This window comes from Schistocerca cancellata, chromosome 4, assembly GCF_023864275.1.
Source record: "Schistocerca cancellata isolate TAMUIC-IGC-003103 chromosome 4, iqSchCanc2.1, whole genome shotgun sequence".
In the NCBI taxonomy this organism is placed as follows: Eukaryota; Metazoa; Arthropoda; class Insecta; order Orthoptera; family Acrididae; genus Schistocerca; species Schistocerca cancellata.
Genome location: NC_064629.1, coordinates 632,645,008 through 632,664,278, shown reverse-complemented (window position 1 = coordinate 632,664,278; position 19,271 = coordinate 632,645,008). Strand labels below are relative to the sequence as shown.

At 39.7% G+C, this 19,271-nt stretch overlaps 1 protein-coding gene across 1 annotated transcript in view; it reads left to right on the top strand.

The window, feature by feature from the left end:
- The window catches only part of LOC126183542 (myrosinase 1-like), a 241,559-nt gene extending 222,759 nt beyond the window's left edge, over positions 1-18,800 (top strand). The window contains exon 12 of the mRNA XM_049925612.1: positions 16,684-18,800. The gene's annotated coding sequence lies outside the window, so the exon portion shown is untranslated. The remainder of the gene's footprint in view (positions 1-16,683) is intronic.
- The last annotated feature ends 471 nt before the right edge of the window (positions 18,801-19,271 follow it).

Sequence of the window (19,271 nt, the reverse complement as noted above, 5' to 3'; positions counted from 1 at the left end):
CTTATAGGCATAGCACTAACTGTTGAGTTACACGGCTCCATATCTGACAAGTCGTCAGTTATAAAATAAGTGTCATAACCACCCAAGTTGGGAGAAAATGTGAGAATGTACATCAGTTATTCTGAGGAGCGCTTCAAAATTTTCACTCAGTTTTTTTCTGTGAATCTGTAAAAGTGGTTCTCTGTAATGACGCTAAACAACCCCTAAAACGCTAATAGTCATGCTTTGACCACCTTTTGAATACTGATAATGTAAGCTCGTAACGGTGTTCTCATGATTAACAAACACTGTACTTAGATATGAGTGGTTCTAGTCAACTGAAACTGGTTATCACTTAGTCATATTGAGATCACGGCGATTAACATTTGTTATAAATAATACAGATCGCTGTCTGCTCCTCATCCAATGATATTAGTTCTTAAAAAACAGATTGAAAGATTATAAACAATTCTCATAACCTAAAACTGCTGGTGAGGCTGGCAATAACACTAACAGAACGTGGTTAATCAGTTGGTGGATACCAACATGGAAATATCAAAAGTTGTTACTTTCCCCATGTTCTCCCCAAATGTTTGTTTAATTAATGAAAGGGCCAATCGAGTTGTTCTGTGGAACTTTATTTAGTCCACTAGTCGTCTCGGCTTCTTTTGTTAAGCCATACTCAGTTGGATTTGAAACTACCATACATATGAGGATGTATAGATGTATGTAATTGAAAATGAAAAAAACAGGGCTTACGTATGTTCATGTTCAGACAGACTATAAAACCCACATTCTTAAATATGCTCTGTAAGAAATCCACGATGCAATGAAGAGGAAGACTGCACTGTAGTTCCTTCTCTAGATTGTCGCACAGATGACAAAATGGTAGATATCGAAATAGACGACAGAGGGATAGGAAAACAATTAAAATCGCTCAAAAGAGGAAAGGCCGCTGGACCTGATGGAATACCAATTCCATTTTACACAGAGTACGCGAAGGAACTTGCTCCCCTTCTTGCAGCGGTGTACCGTAGGTCTCTAGAAGAGCGTAGCGTTCCAAAGGATTGGAAAAGAGCGCAGGTCATCCCCGTTTTCAAGAAGGGACGTCGAACAGATGTGCAGAACTATAAACCTATATCTCTAACGTCGATGAGTTGTAGAATTTTGCAACACGTATTATGTTCGAGTATGATGACTTTTCTGGAGACTAGAAATCTACTCTGTAGGGATTTGCATGGGCTTCGAAAAAGACGATCGTGTGAAACCCAGCTCGCGCTATTCGTCCACGAGACTCAGAGGGCCACAGACACGGGTTCCCAGGCAGATGCCGTGTTTCTTGACTTCCGCAAGGTGTTCCAAACAGTTCCCCACAGTCGTTTAATGAACAAAGTAAGAGCATATGGACTATCAGACCAATTGTGTGACTGGATTGAAGAGTTCCTAGATAACAGAACGCAGCATGTCATTCTCAATGGAGAGAAGTGTTCCGAAGTGAGAGTGATTTCAGGTGTGCCGCAGGGGAGTGTCATAGGACAGTTGCTATTCACAATATACATAAATGACGTTGTAGATAACATCGGAAGTTCACTGAGGCTATTTGCGGATGATGCTGTAATATATCGAGAGATTGTAACAATGCAAAATTGTACTGAAATGCAGGAGGATCTGCAACAAATTGACACATGGTGCACGGAATGGCAATTGAATCTCAATGTAGGCAAGTATAATGTGCTGCGAATACATAGAAAGAAAAATCCTTTATCATTTAGCTACAATATAGCAGGTCAGCAACTGGAAGCAGTTAATTCCATAAATTATCTGGGAGTAGGCATTAGGAGTGATTTAAAATGGAATGATCATATAAAGTTGATCGTCGGTAAAGTAGATGCCAGACTGAATGATTCAAATGGCTCTGAGCTCTATGTGACTTAATATCTATGGTCATCAGTCCCCTAGAACTTAGAACTACTTAAACCTAACTAACCTAAGGAAATCACACAACACCCAGTCATCACGAGGCAGAGAAAATCCCTGACTCCGCCGGGAGTCGAACCCGGGAGCGGGAAGCGAGAACGCTACCGCATGACCACGAGCTGCGGACTGCCAGACTGAGATTCATTGGAAGAATCCTAAGGAAATGCAATCCGAAAACAAAGAAAGTAGGTTACAGTACACTTGTTCGCCCACTGCTTGAATACTGCTCAGCAGTGTGGGATACGTACCAGATACGGTTGATAGAAGAGATAGAGAAGATCCAACGGAGAGCAGCGCGCTTCGTTACAGGATCATTTAGTAATCGCGAAAGCGTTACGGAGATGATAGATAAACGCCAGTGGAAGACTCTGCAGGAGAGACGCTCAGTAGCTCGGTACGGGCTTTTGTTGAAGTTTCGAGAACATACCTTCACCGAGGAGTCAAGCATTATATTGTTCCCTCCTACGTATATCTCGCGAAGAGACCATGAGGATAAAATCAGAGAGATTAGAGTCCACACAGAGGCATACCGACAATCTTTCTTTCCACGAACAATACGAGACTGGAATACACTCCTGGAAATTGAAATAAGAACACCGTGAATTCATCCTCCCAGGAAGGGGAAACTTTATTGACACATTCCTGGGGTCAGATACATCACATGATCACACTGACAGAACCACAGGCACATAGACACAGGCAACAGAGCATGCACAATGTCGGCACTAGTACAGTGTATATCCACCTTTCGCAGCAATGCAGGCTGCTATTCTCCCATGGAGACGATCGTAGAGATGCTGGATGTAGTCCTGTGGAACGGCTTGCCATGCCATTTCCACCTGGCGCCTCAGTTGGACCAGCGTTCGTACTGGACGTGCAGACCGCGTGAGACGACGGTTCATCCAGTCCCAAACATGCTCAATGGGGGACAGATCCGGAGATCTTGCTGGCCAGGGTAGTTGACTTACACCTTCTAGAGCACGTTGGGTGGCACGGGATACATGCGGACGTGCATTGTCCTGTTGGAACAGCAAGTTCCCTTGCCGGTCTAGGAATGGTAGAACGATGGGTTCGATGACGGTTTGGATGTACCGTGCACTATTCAGTGTCCCCTCGACGATCACCAGTGGTGTACGGCCAGTGTAGGAGATCGCTCCCCACACCATGATGCCGGGTGTTGGCCCTGTGTGCCTCGGTCGTATGCAGTCCTGATTGTGGCGCTCACCTGCACGGCGCCAAACACGCATACGACCATCATTGGCACCAAGGCAGAAGCGACTCTCATCGCTGAAGACGACACGTCTCCATTCGTCCCTCCATTCACGCCTGTCGCGACACCACTGGAGGCGGGCTGCACGATGTTGGGGCGTGAGCGGAAGACGGCCTAACGGTGTGCGGGACCGTAGCCCAGCTTCATGGAGACGGTTGCGAATGGTCCTCGCCGATACCCCAGGAGCAACAGTGTCCCTAATTTGCTGGGAAGTGGCGGTACGGTCCCCTACGGCACTACGTAGGATCCTACGGTCTTGGCGTGCATCCGTGCGTCGCTGCGGTCCGGTCCCAGGTCGACGGGCACGTGCACCTTCCGCCGACCACTGGCGACAACATCGATGTACTGTGGAGACCTCACGCCCCACGTGTTGAGCAATTCGGCGGTACGTCCACCCGGCCTCCCGCATGCCCACTATACGCCCTCGCTCAAAGTCCGTCAACTGCACATACGGTTCACGTCCACGCTGTCGCGGCATTCTACCAGTGTTAAAGACTGCGATGGAGCTCCGTATGCCACGGCAAACTGGCTGACACTGACGGCGGCGGTGCACAAATGCTGCGCAGCTAGCGCCATTCGACGGCCAACACCGCGGTTCCTGGTGTGTCCGCTGTGCCGTGTTGTGATCATTGCTTGTACAGCCCTCTCGCAGTGTCCGGAGCAAGTATGGTGGGTCTGACACACCGGTGTCAATGTGTTCTTTTTTCCATTTCCAGGAGTGTAGAAGGGAGAACCGATAGAGGTACTCAAGGTACCCTCCGCCACACACCGTCAGGTGGCTTGCGGAGTATGGATGTAGATGTAGATGTAGAAGCTATGCTGAAATCGAAGCTATACCAACAACCCTGTGTATTTACCTGTAGTTAAGTTTTCGTGCACTGGAAATATTATTCTGATATTGACTTGGACGTCTGGTCCATACCAACTATATTTCACTTTTAATTAAAAATACAATTTTTAGACTCTTACTTACATAATATACAAATTGGAATACACCAAAATATAAGTCTCAGTAAACCCAAAAAATAATCATAATGTGATGAATTATAGTCTTGAGACGTTTATTTTCTGACATCATTAGACAGCAAGATTTTAAATCTACCAGACTTGTGCTTATATCTTCTGGACGTTATTTCTCCAATGTAAGTTTTGTAATCTGTCTGTGCAAGCCTTGTTACTTCGTCTTCAGTCATATACATGTACACATTTAACATATGTCAGTCAGTTTCAGATCCTCCTGAGAATAGCTTAAAACCAGAAACAGATAGTGAAGTAAATAAAGTTGTACAGAGCTACTGGAGCAGCCTTTTCATTAGTATCAAAAGTACTTTCGTTAGTTATGAGTGAAAGGTCACTACTAATTTTAGTGCGAAATCAAGCACTAAGAACTTCTGACAACTTCCAGTAGTTACAGACAGCGAGAAATGCTAGCAGCATCATGATAATTAGAACGTGTTTTCCATCGCAGAAACTACAGTCACCGAAAGAAGCAGTTACTGATGAATAGGCTGAGCCTGAAGTTATAGAACCAAGTCGCAAATTTGGAGCACTGACATGTATAGCCCAGGAACTTCTGCAGTAAGAAAAAAGGGAAGTAACTGAAAGTTTTGAGAGTTGCTACCAGAAGAAAATGAAAAAAATGTGACCAGGAGCCATAAGGAGGAGAGATCAATTGTGGCTGCGATTCGCAAAAGGAAAACTAATTTTACTGGACACATATTAGGAAGGAAGAATCAGTGGCACTATCTCAATGAAGAGAAAATGGAATAACTCCTGGCCACAAAATAAGTGGTCAGTTACTGGATGATTTAAATGAAGAAAAAGAAGATAGAGAAAAGTGAAGATTTTTATTGTATTTCTGTCCAGTGTTGTCTGTCATACTGACAGACATTAGAGAGAGACAGAGAGACAGAGAGAGAGAGAGAGAGAGAGAGAGAAAGTTTGTGTGTGTGTGTGTGTGTGTGTGTGTGTGCACTGGCTTTTAATAGCGGCTGATGGTGACTGGCCTTCACCTTTAAGATTTGTTAAACTTGCAGTTTGTTATAAGACAAATATTCAAAGATAAAAGACAGATAGGTTATCTTATCAAAAGAGGTTATCCTGAAGTGATTGTGATGATTTCCAAGATAAATATTATGTTCTTTTGCACTTTGGTGGATGAAAATTTCGGTCACCAGTTACAAGTAGACAGGTGGGCAGATTCTGTTCTAATTAATTGGGTTATTAGCCATAATTAGGCACCATTTCTCTAGTGTATCATGGGTCAAACTCAGTCAGATGTCTGCTAACAAAGACTCCAACTAAAAGCCACTGATTATGCTAAGAATGAAGTTCTGAATGACCTTCCAGTAGATGTTAAAGTGCCTTATATCAAGCCTGGTTGGATCTCTCTTATAATTCTATACAATTTTCTCTGGGCGTGTTCTTACACCTTACTGGCCAGCTAAGGTCCTTCATCTCACCAATCTAATTGTTTGCTACTGACTATAGTTGCTGTTTCATAATACTCTCTTTTCTACACTAAAAAAACACACACACACTTGCCAAAAATGTTCCTTTGCAAATGCATTCCACTGTTGAGTAATGCTTACTTTCTCTAATACATGCAAACTCCATGTGCTGTCGGAAAGTAATACTTGTCACGTCCCTTCAACTGTCCCCTTCATTGTACTGCTATCACCCTGATCTACAGGCAAAAACAAGCTATGGATGCCTGATGATGATGATGTTTGGTTTGTGGGGCGCTCAACTGCGTGGTTATCAGCGCCCGTACAATTTCCCAACCTTTGCTCAGTCCAATTTCGCCACTTTCCTGGATGATGATGAAATGATGAGGGCAACACAAACACCCAGTCATCTCGAGGCAGGTGAAAATCCCTGACCCCGCCGGGAATCGAACCCGGGACCCCGTGCTCGGGAAGCGAGAACGCTACCGCGAGACCACGAGCGGCGGACACTATGGATGCCTGTCTGGTCTCTGTGGTATGCACAATGATTAGGGAATGTCCCTACCTGGCACTGCATTTTTCACTGATGTGTGTGTCTACATGTGACATACAAGTCTTCTCATACAGATGTGTTACAAATGGGTTATGAGGAAGAAAGTGGATGTATGGCATAGGTGGAGAGCTGGTGTTAAAGTCTGGAATAGGAATTTGTCAGTTTTAATTCAGAGATTTAGGGTAATTGAACAGGATCTGTTTGTGCCTGTAGTAAGAGCTGAGTTCAGTAGGACTTGAGATGCTGCACTTGGAAGAGGCATAATGGGAGGGTGTATCACATAAGAGTATCTAGGTGAAAGAAATGAAATGAGAGTGGTCCTGGAAGTATGTAGAAGTGGCCTTCTGGTGAAATACTGAATGAGCAGCCGGGGTGTTGTATTAATAATATGGGTACTTCAGAAAGGTATATTTTTTTAAGGAATTTGTTTCAACACAAGTTATAGCTTCTTGGTGCATTTGGGATGTGGTGAATTTTTTTGGATTGATTTGCATGTAGTGGAGTGGATGGATTTTTTAGAAGATAGATTTACTTTATACTTGTAGGTGAAGGTCATATGGGACACATAACAGATATTTCTTTTGGGTGCAGGTTTCAGATGTGGACAATGTTATGAAATGTTGGAATTGCAAGGGCAGCTATTTACATTTCTGGTTTAGATGATTATTATAGTAAGGCATTTTAGCAACAGTATGGATGGGCTTATGATCATGAAGGTTCTAAATGGGGTAGAAAATAACGCTACTATACTTTATGAGGTAATCAGTGCTTGCTGGAGATTCTAAAAATACATACACGAAATATGAGACCAGTGTTTTTGCTGCTGTAGAGATCATCTCAGATCTGAGATTCAGGATGGGAGCTACATTCCCAATCAGCCACCTAGGATGTGATGTCAGAATCACACACCTTGATTTTAGCAGTGAGTGTTGGTGGATAGTGCAGAGGCTGAACTGTATGGGACATGAGTGACAAAGAGGGAGCTATGATTCTTGAGAACCAGTGATTATGAAGGAGATTTTGAACAGCAGGATGTAGTGGAATTCTGTTTCTGAAAATTTTATGATTTCAGAGTCTTTCTATGGCACAAGTTTTGTCATGTTGTTCTATGGCACAAGTTTTGTCATGCTGGGATTAGTGAGATACCATTTTTTGTGTCTATGAGCAGTCATATGGTTTGAGATGTTTTGGTCACATTAGTTTAGGACAAAGGAATTGTTGTAGCAGAAGTATGTAGAAAGATAAGTGTGTGCAATCCACAGTTTCAGCTTCATCAGATTCATATGGAGCTTTTTTAACTTCCCGTACAACTGATGTTTCAGTTCACTGTCATTTGTAAGACTTTTTTTTTACAAGGTTTTCAGTGAAGTTGATAGCTCAGGCAAGAGGAAGGATTTACAGCAACCAGTCACTGTATATGGTTCTTCGCCTTCACCAGTTTCAGATGTATTCATGTCCATTGGCAGAAGGTGCACATTTACTTTAATGTTGCGGTCATCAGTCTAAAGACTAGTTTCATACAGTGGTCTCTCTATACAATCTCCTCCTACCCTCCCCACTCTCTCTCTCTCTCTCTCTCTCTATCTATTTATCTATCTATCTATCTATCTTCCCTGCAGTATCAAACTGATAGTTTCTTGATGCATCTGGATATATCAGCTCATCCCTTTTTTGTCAAGTTGAGCCATAAATTTATTTTCTCCCTAATTCCATTCACTTAGTTATCCATGCTACCCCCATAATCTTCAGTCTTCTCAGTTTATTTTCTACATGTAATGAATCACCTGTCTAATATCTGTTCTTGACATTCAAATCTTCTTCTTCCTTTTCATAAGTGTGGCTATTGAAATATTGGCACAGTGCAACATAAACACAATTTGCATGTCTTTTGCATGTGGGCTGTGCTGTAGCCTCATGTGTAGAAGAAATGAAAGATAGTTTGCGATATATTGTGTGTTGGTTATGACAGTGGTAGGTGGCAATATGAAAAGCACTTGAAGAGTTCTTAACATGATTCAGTAGCAAGCAAGGAAGCTATATCTCATGATGCACGGTAACTCAGACAGCAGCCTTGTATAGATACTGTATGCATCAATATGCGATCCTAGCTTCCTTGAATTCTCATGACTAGCTTGTCCTCCAAAATTAAAACCTATAGTGAATGGAGATGCACCATTTCAGACAGTATGAAAGAACATTCAAACTACATATGGAGGATACTGGCACCACTTACCAACCTGAGATAAATATCTCTAAAATTAGGTAAATAGTAAACATGAATGTACAGCTGGAGAACTGGCTTTCACTTGATAACTTTCTTATTTCACCTGAGACATGGTTAGATCTGATGTAGAATTTAAACAAAGCATTCAAACTCTGTTTTTAAGGCCACATTCTAACTTTATCTCAGTGCATTCCCCTAGAACAATGCCTCAGTAGTTTCAAGTGAAAGCCAAAATCTATGCATTGAAGTGCCAGGATGACGAGTGTAAAAGCAATGTTCCAGAGTCTCAGATTTGCCTACCTGATATAAACAAGAAGAAGACTGTATCCACCCCATAGAAATTTATCTAATAGGGGTGAAGATCTAAAATTGCCATTTTAGCTAGAACTCAACTGGGGACACTACCTATGAAGTATCTTAGCATCTGTGAAGGATCGATAACCCATTCTTCCTCAAAAACTGAAACCTGAGAGGATGGTCATATTGGACGGTGGGATCTACAGTGAAGTAGATGTTGTAACTCATTATAGAGGTGTTCCATTTGGTTCAGGTCAGGACTGCGGATAGGCCACTCAACTTCAGGAATGTTATTGGCCACAAAACAATGCCTCATAGATGCTCCTTCATGACATGGTGCATTGTCATGATGATACAAACTATCTTGTCTCCAAACTGCTGCTCTACTGTACTCAGTACACAGTACTGTAAAATGTGTTCATATCATTTCATATTTAATTAAGCACAATAGTGAGAACATGCACTAACCACTGAAATCACTGCCCTACCATAACATCACTTCCTTCATACTTCATTATTGGTGCAATACATCACTGCAGGTAACATTCTCGAGGCCCTCACCAAATCAAAACCCTTTCATCAGATTACTACAGGGTACAGTGTGAATCATCACTCTAAATCACTCATTTCCAGTTATCCACTGTCCAGTGGCCTCACTCCTTACACCCACTCAAATGTCACTTAGCACTAACTACAGAACTGTGTGGCTTATGAGGAGATGCTCAACCATTGTATCCCATTTTTTTAGCTGCCTGTGCACAGTCATTGTGCTAGATGGATTGTGAATAGAACTTTGGAACTCATGAGTGATTACTTTAACAGATTTCATGTGGTTTTTTACAATCACCCTCTGAAATGCTCAATGGCCGTGTCCATCAGTACATGAGGTCTGTCTGGTCTTTGCTTAGCTGTGGTTATTCACTCACCTTTCACTTCACAGTCACGTTACCAGCAATCAACTTGGGCAGCTTTAGAAGGGCTGAAATGTCTCTGATGGGTTGGGTTGGGTTGGATTGTTTAGGAGAAGAGACCAAACAGCAAGGTCATCAGTCTCATCGGATTAGGGAAGGATGGGGAAGGAAGTCAGCTGTGCCCTTTCAAAGGGACCATCCTGGTATTTGCCTGGAGCGATTTAAGGAAATCACAGAAAACCTAAACCAGGATGGCTGGAAGCATGATTGAACCATCATCCTCCCAAATGTGAGTCCAGTGTGTTAACCACTGTGCCACCTCACTCAGCTACTTCTGATGAATATGTTACTTTGGTGACATCCAGTGAGTAGTCCTAGACCTAAGTCACTGAGCTCTGCTGTCACTGCTTCTCTACTGATAGTAAAATACTTCAGGTCTCCTTTTATACTAGCAGGTCAGGTGTCTGGTGGTCAATTCCTCATTCGATAAAGATATCTGTATACTTTTGATCAGATGTTTTACAAGGGTTCGCTTCCACCATAACTTCAGCAGAGTTCCCAAACTGCCTCCAAGTCAAGGAAACTGCATTATTTCCCATGAACAAAGCAAGGCACAGAATTTCCCATAGAGCTCAGCAGTGCTAAACCTGTGGTTTAGTAGAAGCATCACTAACAGTGCACAAGAATTATCCAGATTCCAAGGCAAGTTACTTCTTTCTCCCCTTCCCACCATTGTTGACCTCTTAGCCACAAACAATCCAGAGCTAATAAAGAGCATCAAGACTGATACAGGGATTAGTGATCACAAGGTCTTTGTCGCTAGGCTCAATACCGTTTCTTCAAAATCCACCAGAAACAAACGCAAAATAATTTTATTTAAAAAAGCGGATAAAGTGTCACTAGAAGCCTTCCTAAGAGACAATCTCCATTCTTTCCGAGCTGACGGTGCAAATGTAGATGGGATGTGGCTCAAATTCAAAGATATAGTAGCAACATCAATTGAGAGATTCATACCTCATAAATTGGAAAGAGATGGAACTGATCCCCCATGGTACACAAAACAGGTCCGAACGCTGTTGCAGAGGCAACGGAAAAAGCATGCGAAGTTCAGAAGAATGCGAAATCCCGACGATTGGCTAAAATTTATTGACGTACGGAATTTGGCACGGACTTCAATGCGAGATGCCTTTAATAGGTTCCACAACGAAACATTGTCTCAAAATTTGGCAGGAAATCCGAAGAAATTCTGGTCGTATGTAAAGTACACAAGCTGCAAGACACAGTCAATACCTTCGCTGCGCAGTGCCGATGGTACTGTTACCGACGACTGTGCCGCTAAAGCGGAGTTATTGAACGCAGTTTTCCGAAATTCCTTCACCAGGGAAGACGAATGGAATATTCCAGAATTTGAAACACGAACAGCTGCTAGCATGAGTTTCCTAGAAGTTGATACCTTAGGGGTTGCGAAGCAACTCAAATCGCTTGATATGGAGAAATCTTCAGGTCCAGATTGTACACCGATTAGGTTCCTTTCAGATTACGCTGATACAATAGCTCCCTACTTAGCAATCATATACAACCGCTCACTCACCGATAGATCTGTACCTACAGATTGGAAAATTGCGCAGGTCGCACCAGTGTTTAAGAAGGGTAGTAGGAGTAATCCATCGAACTACAGACCTATATCATTGACGTCGGTTTGCAGTAGGGTTTTGGAGCATATACTGTATTCAAACATTATGAATCACCTCGAAGGGAATGATCTATTGATACATAATCAGCATGGTTTCAGAAAACATTGTTCCTGTGCAACGCAGCTAGCTCTTTATTCGCACGAAGTAATGGCCGCTATCGCCAGGGGATCTCAAGTTGATTCCGTATTTCTAGATTTCCGGAAAGCTTTTGACACCGTTCCTCACAAGTGACTTCTAACCAAGCTGCGGGCCCATGGGGTATTGTCTCAGTTGTGGGACTAGATTTGCGATTACCTGTCCGGAAGGTCGCAGTTTGTAGTAACAGACGGCAAATCAATGAGTAAAACTGAAGTGATATCAGGTGTTCCTCAGGGAAGCGTCCTGGGACCTCTGCTGTTCGTGATCTATATAAATGACCTGGGTGACAATCTGAGCAATTATCTTAGGTTGTTCGCAGATGATGCTGTAATTTACCCTCTAGTAAGGTCATCCGAAGACCAGTATAAGTTGCAAAGCGATTTAGAAAATATTGCTGTATGGTATGGCAGGTGGCAGTTGACGCTAAATAACGAAAAGTGTGAGGTGATCCACATGGGTTCCAAAAGAAATCCGTTGGAATTCGTTTACTCGATAAATAGTACAATTCTCAAGGCTGTCAATTCAACTAAGTACCTGGGTGTTAAAATTACGAAAAACTTCTGTTGGAAAGACCACATAGATAATATTGTGGGCAAGGTGAGCCAAAGGTTGCGTTTCATTGGCAGGACACTTAGAAGATGCAACAAGACCACTAAAGAGACAGCTTACACTACACTCGTTCGTCCTCAGTTAGAATATTGCTGCGCGGTGTGGGATCCTTACCAGGTGGGATTGACGGAGGACATCGAAAGGGTGCAAAAAATGGCAGCTGGTTTTGTATTATCACGTAATAGGGGAGAGAGTGTGGCAGATATGATACGCGAGTTGGGATGGAAGTCATTAAAGCAAAGACGTTTTTCGTCGCGGCGAAATCTATTTACGAAATTTCAGTCACCAACTTTCTCTTCCGAATGCGAAAATATTTTGTTGAGTCCAACCTACATAGGTAGGAATGATGATCAAAATAAAATAAGAGAAATCAGAGCTCGAACAGAAAGGTTTAGGTGTTCGTTTTTCCCGCGCGCTGTTCGGGAATCGAATGGTAGGGAGATAGTATGATTGTGGTTCGATGAACCCTCTGCCAAGCGCTTAAATGTGAATTGCAGAGTAATCATGTAGATGTAGATGTAGAAGAATTCCATCTGGAGAGCTAGATGCATAAAACAGGCAAAATAAACTCAGACTTCAAGAAGAATATAGTAATTTAAATTCCAAAAAAGGCAGGTGCTGACACGTATGAATATTACCGAAATATTAGTTTATTAATTCATGGATGCAAATTTTTAACACAAATTCTTTACAAAAGAATGGAAAAACTGGTAGAAGCCAGCGTCAGGGAAGATCAGTTTGGATTCCTGAGAAATGAAGGAACACATGAGGTAATACTGACCATATGACTTATTTTAGAAGACAGGTTCAGGTAAGATAAAACCTGCATTTATAGAATTTGTAGACTTAGAGGAAGCTTTTGACAATGTCGACTGGAATACTTTCTTTGGAATTCTGATGGTATCAGGGGTAAAATACAGGGAATGAAAGGCTATTTGCAGCTTGTACAAAAACTAGATGGCAGTTAGAGAGTTGAGGGGTATGAAAGGAAAGCAGTGGTTGAGAAGGGAGTGAGACAGGGTTGTAGCCTATCCCCAATGTTATTCGGTCTGTACACTAAGCAAGCAGTAAAGAAAAGAAAAGAAAAATCTGGGCTAGGAATTAAAGTCCAGGGAGAAGAAGTACAAACTTTGGGGTTTTCCAGAATGGAATGGACACAGTCTTGAAAGGAGGATATAAGATGAACATCAACAAAAGCAAAACAAGGATAATGGAACATAGTTGAATTAAATCAGGTGATGCTGAGAATATCAGGTTATGAGATGGCATACTTAAAATCATAGATGATTTTTGCTGTTTGGGCAGCAAAATAACTGATTAAGGCTGAAGTAGAAAGGATATGAATCACAGAGTGGCAATGGCAAGAAAAGTGTTTTTGAAGAAGAGAAATTTTTAACAGCTTGAATAGATTTAACTCTCCGAAAAAGTCTTTTCTAAAATTATTTGTATGGAAATGAAACATGGTCAATAAACAGCTTAACAAGAAGAGAATAGAAGCATCTGAAGTGTGGCACTACAGAAAAATGCTGAAGATTAGATGGGTAGATCATGCAACTAATGAGGAAGTACTGAATAGAATTGAAGAGCAAAGAAATGTTGCCACAACCTGACTAGAAGGACACAGTTGGTAGGACACATTCTGAGACATCAAAGGATCACCAATTTAGTACTAAATGGAAGTGCGGAGGGTAAAAATCATAAAGGGCAACCAAGAAATAAATACAGTAAGCAGATTCAGAAGGGTGCAGGTTGCAGTAGTTACTCAGAGATGAAGAGGCTTGCATAGGATAGAGTAGCATGGAGAGCTGCATATAACCAGTCTTCAGTCTGTTCCACAGATTCTAAGAGAACTTGTCCTGACATATGGGTAAGTAATCAAAATATTTAGGCGTATTTCAGTTTGCAAAATACTAAAACACTTGACACAAACTTTTATATTCATTATAGGCAATGGCAGCCAAGAAATGACCAAATCATTAATAGTTTACCATTAGGACTGGATGAACTGCATTAGTATTGCACTGATCTATAACAAATAATAATAATGAAAATAATAAAATAAACTGGGCATTTCAGTAACATTAAATGTACAATATCATTGTTGTTCCTAGTGCCATAGACCTCAGTTGGAAGTTAGGCAGCCATTGTACTGTTACTAGAAAAAATACATCCACAGAGTACAATGGATTTCTTTTAGGTTATGTTTTTCTTCAAAAGTGAATTATGTTTGGTAGTGCAATAAACATTTTCATGGCCACCACTGGGAAGCTATCCTAGATGTTGTGATGGTGAATTTTGTGCTACTTGCTTTATATGATATGGTTCAGCTCCACATGAATGGATCAGTTAAATACATATTGGCTGTAAACAATTATACCTCATGATTTAGCAAAAGTAAGTCTGCATTGGCCCCTTTTTTGTTATAATTAATTATCATCAGCACTTTCTTCTGTTGCAACAGCATATTCCTGCAACCAGTAGATGGGGCCCTTAACAGCAGTGTGTAGTTGATGTGGCCATGAAATAAGCCTCAGAGGACTGTTAGTAGTTACTCTTCTGTTATAATGCTTGTTAGTTTCCTCAGGAAGTAGACAAATATACACTGTTATGGTTATAAGTTAATTTACTAACAATGAAAAATGCAAAATTATAACAGTTCCAGCATGCCCAGTGCTCCAGTTTCCAGTGTCACAGAGGCTACCTGTAATTATCTGTGGTTTCTTTTTCCTTTATCATCATCTTATTTTCTTTAAATTACTAGTTGACCTCATTGAACAGAACATCTGCTTGTGTTTGTTACTCTTCCCACTAGCAAATAATGTTGTGTATCTACAAACTGTAGAATGTGCCCATTTGAGTTTAAATCACTAACACAAATTAGAAACAACAGGGGCCCTATTATGGATCCATGTGTCAAACCATACAGTAACTTCTCTTCACAGGAGACTGCTCTTTGGACCTAAACTACTTGATGTCTGTCTGCTTACCCACAAGGTTCATCCTGACCAACACACCACACAAGGGAAAGTATCCATTGTTTCCCCCTTCATTGAAAAACAAATGTTTGAATCAACAGAATTAAGAGGCTGCAGAAAGATATACAGCCAGCCGGAGTGGCCGTGCGGTTCTAGGCGCTACAGTCTGGAACTGAGCGACTGCTACGGTCGCAGGTTCGAATCCTGCCTCGGGCATGGATGTGTATGATGTCCTTAGGTTAGTTAGGTTTAATTAGTTTTAAGTTCTAGGCAACTGATGACCTCAGAAGTTAAGTCACATAGTGCTCAGAGCCATTTTCAAAGATATACAAGTTCTCATGCCCTGATTCCAGACATTTGGTGTCATCCATGTACCAACAGAAGTGAGAAGATTTTAATCCAGCTTACTTTAGTTCTCTTGCCTGAATATCCCATACAAAAATGTTATTGACAATTGGGGACAACATACTACCCATGGCCACACATTTAGTCAGTTCAAAGAACTGGTCTTTAAATAAAAGCAAACATTTGGAGGTTCAGATATGTTGAAAACATTTTGACAAATGTGACCAAATTTAACTCTCATTAGCTGCAACAATTTGCTCAGCTGAAAGCAAATAAAGGGGGTAATCATTCTAAAGTTCATGAATCTATCAGAATGATTTAGATACAACTGCTGCAATCAGTCTATAAATCATACATAAAGCTAAATATGCATACATATTCTGCAAACCAATGTGAAGTGCTCAGGATGGTGCCACATGGTACCAAACATGTTACTACTGCTGAAAGACTGAAGTTGACAATCAAAACTGAGATCAGAATTAATCTTGAATTCTGAGGTAGAGTGGGCATTATTGTGAAACTTTTTGATAAAGTAACAGTTTTTCAGAATGTTCATAGTAGTTCACACTCCACAGCAAAGTGAGAGATTCATTCTGGAAACAAACATGAGACTGGGGCATAGCCAGTTCTTTTTTATTTTATTTCTTTTATGAGTGTGATTCTGGGAAGCTATGTTGGAAAGAATTTGTGAAGCTAGAATAGTAAGAGAGATGTGCAAGCAGAATTTAAACTGCAATGTTGAGTCATGAGTTCCATCTAAATGCTTCATTCAGCGAGAGCATTGCCTGTGAATGGCAAGAGTCTGGGTTTATGTTCCAGTCTATGTAGAGGTTTATTATGTCATGAAATGTCAGATTTTAGATGCTTCTTATGCTCTACCAAGAGTGAGATAAGAAAACTCAACAGTTTGTTCATCTCAGTACTTTTTTGTCTTGAAAAAAGTTCCGGTTAACAACTGATTGTATCATTATACATATTTGAGTATTACAGTTATGGTAAAATGATTACACATAACATTTGAAAATGCACAAATGCTATGAAAAGAGTTTTAGAATTATTTTGTTAATGTTGTAGTACTTAATTATGTAAAACTAACTTTTATAAGCAATGTAAGGTTGTTCTTTTTTTTTTTCCCCTCGACAACTTGGAATTGTGCTTCGCATCAATACACACATTGTCCACTTATAGCCTCTGAATGTTTCAAAAAGTTGAAAGCAAGATGTAACTTTATTTTTTAAAAATGTTTCTTATGTGTATGTTGCAGGTGTTTATTCTTTTGAGCCCTGTCATTCAACAAAGAACACTCATGGGATGAATAGTGTCCTTTTATGAAGCTATATGTGAAGAAGTTTTACTGAATATGTCAAGGAAGTTTTGTTGTTAAAATTTCTAAGAGAAACAGTGAAGAATGAGAGACTTGAGAAATGTGTGTAATGAACTTTTAATGAAATAAATTTACGTTTTTTCCCCTTTCAATATATGAGACCTCCTGTAACTTTTCACACCATTGACTTTTTCTGTAGTATTCAGTAGAATAGTTTTATTTTATAAATTAAACTCCCTCATTTATGTTTTTATTAAACACAGTTTTTTGTGTTAGATATATACTGTACCCCCTTACTTTTTAATTGTATTATATTGTATTTCATACACTGTTTCTTTCATAGAGTCATTTAAAATTTATTCTTGAGAATGTGAAATGCACCTGATAAACAATATTACACAAGTGACTACATATTTACAAAAGAACTGATATTGTAATGTCTATTGCACAGATTCTAAGAGAACTTGTCTTGAAATATGAAGAATTAATCAAAATATTTAGACATATTTTAGTTTGCAAATTACTAAAAATCTTGACACAAACTTCTATATTCATTATAGGCAGTGACAGCCAAGCAGTGACAAAAGCATTAATAGTTTACAGTACTTATTGACACAGTCCTCTTAAAGAAATAGATTTATTCAACTCTGGGTACTGAAAATCTAATCAGTGTCAACAAAGTTAACATACTAACATACAAATATTACTACAGTAATGTATTGTGTTCACACACTCCACTTTACACAGTATATTAATACATTTACAGTATAGTAATTAATTGAGCGGCTTGAGAGTACAAGTAGTAAAACTGACATTTCACAAGAAAATTATTTAAGTACACATTTATTATGCTGGATCTCTTCAGGTCATAAGATGTACAGATGATTTCCTTCATAGTTCTGCACTCTGTGGTGTTAAAGTTTAGACTCTAAGCCAATGCCTAGACTGCATTTAGAGTACAACTAGTGCAAGTGAAATTGTGCATTTTTAAGAAGTGCAATAGCCTAATGTGTATGATTTTTAGATTACATGTAGTTGTATTTAATGCATATTTAAATAGGTCCTGTTTTGAAATAGTGGATATATGTCATGACGCAAAATCAGCATACTGATGTACCTGGATCACAAATTTCTTGAATATTGGTAATGCAAAGAAACACTTGAAATATGTATTCGTTTCCCAAGACAGAATGGAAGCAGTGAAAAAGGTCAGCCTAAATGTCTCTGTAGTGAAAATGGAAACAGAATACATTCTTTGAATTGAAGAGAAGTATGCCATAGCAAAGGACAAAGTTGCAAAAGACACTCAAATAAACATAATAGAATGGAGGAGTATTAGTAGGATCAGAATCAGCAAAGAAAACCCTCAAACAGTGCAGTTCAAGTATTCACTAAAACGTAATATTGAGTTTATTGAAGCGGATTTTAGGAGGCCCAAACCTTGATTGCTGATCAGCACCTCTTCTGTAACATTTGCATGAATTTGAGTATGAAATAAAATCTTCAGGAAATAAAGAACTACATCTCTCCAATTTATCATGAGTTCTGTAACTATATATCCCACTCCCAGACAGCAGTCATCATGGGTATAAGAAGAACTTCTTGTATGTGTTGGAGCCACACCAGTTTCTTTTCAGTATTTTTATTTTATTTGTTATTTAACTATTGTTTTTCAGGTCATTATACTAATTTTGCATTAATTATGCACATATTCTTGTTTTATAATGAACATGTTTTGTACTATGAGTATCATGTGTGTTTTACCAAAAACATCTTCACAATAAAGCACAATAAAGAAAATGTTTTTTTGCATTTGTACCTGTTTCACTCTAAAAAGTTTTAAGATGCAAGGAATATAAGTATTTTTAATATAATATACAGAATATTGCAGAGGCATTACAATCTCAAACCATACCTACAGCTATACATGTACTAACTGACCAGAAAAAAATATCTGATGTTTTGACTGTAGCTCACATAATTTATAGACGGCCATTTAACTTTGATAGTCATTTAATCAGTTTGCTTCAGCGAGCACTTGTACCACTTGTATTTTCAGCCTCTCAATCAATACCATTACAGTTATACATTATTTTACACATTAGACTTTTCACATTACATTTACATACATTTGTATTACATACTGACTTCTTTTGCATTACATATTATACAGTACAACAAATTATTATTTTAAATTGCTTATCATCACAAAAGTAGGTATTGTATTTTATTTTCTTGGAATTCTCTCTCTGTACAATATTCTTTCTTTTAATCCAATCTCCTGTCTTATTTTTGAATTTATTCACACACACTGTATAGGGACTCTGTGAAAGTTTGTTAAATTATATTATGCCAAGATGTTTATAGGTATGATGGACCTTTCCAAGTCTGGCATAAGGCATGTTCATTGTTTGTGGTTTTTCTTCATCATACTGATGCTCAGAATTCACAAGGTTAATGTGATCTATATTGTCTTCAGTAAAGAACAGGCAGTTATAACTACATGAGCTAGGTACTGATGTTAAGTC